Raw genomic sequence first — 6,136 nt, forward strand, 5'->3', positions numbered from 1 at the left:
TATCTGATTAACCTTAATTATTAATAAAATATATCTGCTATCTTTTAAGAAAGAAAAAGTAAATAATAAATAATAATAAAAAATAATAATCTTTAATTAATTGGAATTAGAATTTATTATAATAAAATCTAAATTAAAAATTTAGTTATAAAAATTAATGATATTAAAAATAAAAAAATTGTGATAAATTCGACTTCAAGATTCCGTTAAAAAAAATTATTATCCTTGTATTGGCTGTAAAAACTGCGATCGAAGAAACATTCGAGATGACGTTTCTGAGATTGATCCTATATTATCTTATTTTACGATACGTTTATTGAGCTAAGTTTCTCGATTGATTAATAATTCGCGCATCAAAAATTTCATTCAGTGTAACAGGAAGAGAGTGGGTGGTGGAGACGATGGTACGAAAGGGGTGAGAAGAGAGAACTTGTACTTCTAGGCAGGCTGGTTAGGGGCGCTACACCCTTGCCAACATGGCTGTCGCGGTCTGATACTCTGCACGAGTCATCACGCATCCGGATATCTGTGCCACGTTTGTTACCAAGAAAAACGCAGCGAGCGGAAAAATCACGTGAGTATAGAAGGTAGTGGCAAAAATCTCACGTCAATGAACATTCGTAAATATAAAAATCCACCCTGGAATAACGAAATAATCACGTTGAATGGAACGAGTGTTTCGACGAGGTACAGCTGCCCTGCGTGGTGTGTGTGTGTGTGTGTGTGTGTGTGTGTGTGTGTGTATGTATGCGTGCGTGCATGCGTGCGTGTATGTGTGTGCGCGCGCGCGCGCGCGTGTGTGTGTGTGTGTGTGTACATCGTGTATATCCCCATATATCCTTGTATATACAATTGCGTCGGTGTTTCGAGATGCGTGTCTACATTGGCGATCAATAAAACGATGGCGGAGAGGAGAATATTTTGACAACGTGCGTGTATTCTTGCGCCCGCTGAAGACATCTCGCCCGATATCTCATCGTCTACGTTCCATATCGTTCGATATATATGCTCGCATCCTGTTTGCACCCTTCAACTGCATCCGTGCGCTACCTCCCACGCACTGTCCCTTCCCGGAAGTGATCATTCTGCTCCGGTGTTATCCGCTCGCCAACTGTATATCGCCCACGAGATGTCGCGTCAAGGGGGATTGATAATGTCGTGAACATTTCCTCGTTATCACCCACGTCGAGCAATAAGTGGCAAACGTCTTGGATTTTATGATTCAAGAGGCCAACGTCTTGGAAAAGTTAGAGATCTTAAACGTTTCATTATATTTTACAGTTTTTTAATATAAAATGTAATAAAAGACAATATTACATGCACACACAGACATGAAGTTATGATATTGTTGAGAACACGTGTGACAAAAAGCTAATTTAGTTCATTTATCGATATCCTGTTAGCTCGTAATGTTCGCATTTTCATTATGAGAGTTTCATGTCTCATATAAGATAGCAATTAAGGTTCTTGTTTAGAGTTATAATATTTTGTTTCGTTAAGAAACACGCACAAATCTGACCTAAATAGTAGCAGACATCTTACTCATCTAACCATCAATAAGAGACGCAAACTTCGTCTTCTTCGGCCCTCACAGTATCGACTTACAACGACAAATACAATCTCGCGTAGAAATATACGGGGGGTGCATCAGAAACGCTTTTTCTTTAATTGCAAATTCGCTCAGAAATATCGATCTTGTCAATGAATTAAGATTTACTGGCGAACGCAGCTGCAAGCTTTTATGCAGAATTAGGTACTAAGTGGAATCACGCTGTCTCAAACATTGGGTTACATACCCAAAATAAATTAAAATTAATCAGTTCGCATATTTAATTTGCTTTAGCAAGCTGTAAATAAATTAGTCCTGACGTGAACATTTGAATTTTTACAAAATTTGTTTTGTATTAATGTATCATAAAAATACAGGATTTATTTTTATTTATAGAATATCGTATAAAGAAGATCGTTAGTAAAAAGATTCTTTTGTTAAGATTAAAAACTATCGATAAGATTAAGAACTAACATTATACCTTATACACATAACACGTAGACAGTATCATCGCGATACAGAGGCTTTCTCTACGAACGTCAAAAAGTGTCATACGATGACAACGACGAAAGTGCAGTCAGAAATTCGACGAATGACTCGCAAACTTTTCAGTCCAAAGCGATCGAAAGCATCTCACGAGAAACCTTGACGTGCTTTTCACCGAGATATCCAATTACAAGCGGTAATGCATCCTCGATATGTATTCTCGACACGTATGATGTAGGTAGAATAGTACAATACGAGTAGTGCATCAAAGATTCTATACGGATATCTCGACATAATAATTAATAAAAAATTTCTACATTCTTGCTCGGGATTAATTTTTTATTTAAGAAAAGAATACATGTACTCTCTAAATTTCTTGGAGTGAAATCTCACTCCAAGAAAGTGAAAATACAACCATTTTTGGAGAAGAGTGAAAATATTTCATTTCTCGAAAAAGAATGACAAATTTCATTCTTTTTAAATGAAATTTCACTCAAAAATAATATGGAGTCAATCCAAATAAAATATATATTACACTAAAAGAGTCTCACTGTCAATATATCGAATTTGCGATATTTCTCGAAACTAACTGTCATTAAGTTACAATGAGATATGTATCAGACTTTTAAGATAATTCATAAATGTCTCTATTAAATATTAATATAATTTTATATAATGATTAATATCATTAACATTTTAAGTTCCCAAAATATTTTTCTTAAAATTTACGATACGCAAAAAAAAATTTATTGTGCATTTCTTTATTTATTTTTGTGTGAGAGAAATTACTCCTATTTTTTTTTCTTTTTTTAGTGTTTTCCTATATATGAATACATATAAAATATAGAGAAAAACTTTTTTTATTAAAAAATGATTTTGGTAAATATTTTTTTGTGATTTCAAAAAATTATTAATTCTAGTTCATACTTTGATTGAAATAATTAAAGCACACTCTTGAAATCGTATCTTATATAGAATTTTTCCAAGTATTGTTGAAAGAAGCAAATTATCTTATTGAAGGGATGCCATCAAGTTATCATCTTGCTTGATACTAGGTCTCATAGATTTTTCTCCCTTTTGATGTGTATCCGATTTCACCAAGAGATATTCTTTCTTTATACCATACTCTTTGATAATCAAAACTGCGACAAAATTGATTGGAGAGTCGATCAGTTTCTTCAGAAAAGTATATACTACGACATATAAGTTACAGTATTTGCAATTCTGTCATTTGCAATATTTTATAATTAATATGATCGCCGCACCGTTTCTGTTTACGTTGCGTAAATAACATAAAATTGCATAAATTTATTCGTCTGACTGGTAAAACGCCGTAAAAGTTTCCTATAATTTGATGGTCAGCTTTAATGGCTGCTTTTATCACTCTTCTGAGACGCTTTAATGACTTTCTTTTTTACTGTCACATTTATTATTCATACATTCACTATCTGCTTCAATTTAAACGCGCTGTACTCTTAAGAAATTTATGATTGGACGAACTTATAATTGATGTTGAAGCATAATTTATATATATATGATGATTTATATATATATGATAATGAATAGTATCATTAAATTTTTTATGATTTTGAGAAATTATTATTATAATTATTACATAATCTTATACTAAAGATTATATATTTTTAGAATAATTACTATTTTAAACATTAACATACAATTTTAAATTGAAAAAAAATTGATTTTCTATTTTTTCATTGTATTTTATATTTATTTGTGTTGTATTATATGCTGTAGAGAAAAAAATTTATTATTATTTAATTTTTCTTCACTTTTCTTCATTTATCCCTAAAATGATGATAATAATGTTTATAACAAAATTTAAGTTTTAAAAATGAAACGCTTGTTTCAATTAAATAGACTAATTAAAATAGGCTAATTAAAGAATTAACATTTTATATTTCACTACAAAATAGCTAAATTTATAATAGAGATACAATAGAGACGGCCATTTTCAAACACAATATTCACTTGGCTTCGATCATGTAACTTACGCGGTTACAATTGTTTCCATTTGTTAACATATTACGTCAACATGTTCTCGACACCCTACAGTCCGGAGACGCGAAAAGTTTCAATAGAGAGTGTATGTTTCATCGATGGGCGAGACATAGGTAAATGATGTGGCGAGCAATGGCGTAACGTCTAACAATGTCAAGCATCGTTCGATTGTTTCAGAACAGTTTGCGATATTTGTTGCTTGTTGGAAACACATGAGACATTGATATTTTAAAGGACCATTCATTGAGGTGACTGTTAATAGCGATTATTATAGATAGCTCACGATATATCCGATGTTCGATATTCAATAAAAAGATTTATTTTTCAGAGAAAAAAATCTCGTTAGAATCTGCAGAAAGCATGTTCCTGCATTGAATATCGTTATGTCAAATATCTGCCATCGCACATAATGTGAATTCTCCATTACACATACATTTAACGATGAGAAACATCCATTTACTTTCCGAGAAACCTTTATTTTGATAAAAAAGAAAATTACTATTCGTATATCGAATTTATAGTATGTGCGTTGAATAAGGAATGAATTATTAGTACTGTCACATGGAAGTTTTAGAGTACTCCGAGTGCGATATTTCACTTGCACTGCACAGCCTGTCATTAATGCACCGAACCTAGGACACCGAATGACCTAAATTCACTAAAAATTTTGCAATTGGATGTCACTGGCATTCCATCGCCGTCGGCGACACAATTATCTCTTACAAAATACGATTCGCGTTGAAAACTCGATCGCGGGACTTCCCATGGGCATTCAAACTGCGCATTCGTTTCCAAACGACTTTTATGCTACGTCAAAGCGTTAACTGTATTGCTTCTGGCGTGCCAGGAAATAATAATGTCAGGAAATAATGGAACGTTTATATTTAATGCTTATATGTTTGACGCTAAACAAATGAAATAATTCCATTATATTAATAAGTCATACCACTTTTTTTTCGGCCCTGAAACTCCTACTTTTTATTTCGATAAAGATTCTCGTGGATGTCCCCCTAGGGTAGTTTTTAAAACCATGAGAACTTGTTTACAAGAGAAGTTTGACAAGGACATGCGTGTAGGATTGGGAGAACTGGCAAATAAATCCTTTTTCGCATATCTCTATTTGATACATTACAATCAATCGGAAATGATGTCGATTAATCATTATACAACAGACGAACAGTAATCACCTTTGTAAATTACTCTTCGATTTGCGCTCGATGGAATATTCATAAGGTCCTGACATTTTCTGCTACTTGAAAAGTTTTAATAAGATCGTACAATACACGTCATCCGCTACGATTTTTTAAATAATTCACGTTTTTTCTTGTAAAACTTGCAACCTCGTTTTTTACAATCTCGTAACAATATAATACAATAGCAATGAATAACTACCCTTTTGAGAAACAGCGTATTAATAAAAAGATTTGTTAACTGTAATATATTTCTTCTGTTAATTCTGTGTCGAAATTTCTTTATTACAGTATTAACGAATCTAGTATTTTAAATTACTATATATATTTGCTTAAAATTAACGTAATTGAACGATTTGTTTTTTTATTTTCAAAGTCAAAATCCGAGGAATAAGATTATATAACTTAAAATTATATGAAAAACATTTATTATAAACAGTTTTTCATATCATAGTTGAAGAAAATGTTCACTAGAATACCGATAAGAATATTATTTCACAATGGATTATTTAGCAACGATTAACTCAAATTCTTTATCTTAATAAATCAAATTGCTAGACGTTTTTAAGAAAAAATTGAATGTAAATTACTAGACATAACTAGCATTCTTCTTGCAATTTTCTTCAGAAAAGCCAACTAAACTGTATGAAAAAAAAAATAAAGGATAGGAAAATACAAGCGAGAATGTTGCACACTTACAAACGCGCATCTAGCAAAACTGAGATGTAAACACGTGGAGTTACCGTAATGGAACGAGAAAACAGAGAAACGAGTGAAAATGCACCGAGCGGAAGATAGACGCGACTCCTAGATATATATATATAGAGATTGCCAGAGAGAGAGAGAGAGAGAGAGAGAGAGAGAGAGAGAGAGAGAGAGAGAGAGAGAGAGA

General features: G+C 32.4%; 1 protein-coding gene across 1 annotated transcript in view; it reads left to right on the forward strand.

Annotated features, from left to right (window-relative positions):
* The first annotated feature begins 491 nt into the window (after nt 1-491).
* Nucleotides 492-6,136, forward strand: part of LOC108687771 — a 10,076-nt gene continuing 4,431 nt past the window's right edge. The window contains exon 1 of the mRNA XM_018193720.1: nt 492-574. The gene's annotated coding sequence lies outside the window, so the exon portion shown is untranslated. The remainder of the gene's footprint in view (nt 575-6,136) is intronic.

This window comes from Atta colombica, unplaced genomic scaffold (genome assembly GCF_001594045.1).
Source record: "Atta colombica isolate Treedump-2 unplaced genomic scaffold, Acol1.0 scaffold216, whole genome shotgun sequence".
In the NCBI taxonomy this organism is placed as follows: domain Eukaryota; kingdom Metazoa; phylum Arthropoda; class Insecta; order Hymenoptera; family Formicidae; genus Atta; species Atta colombica.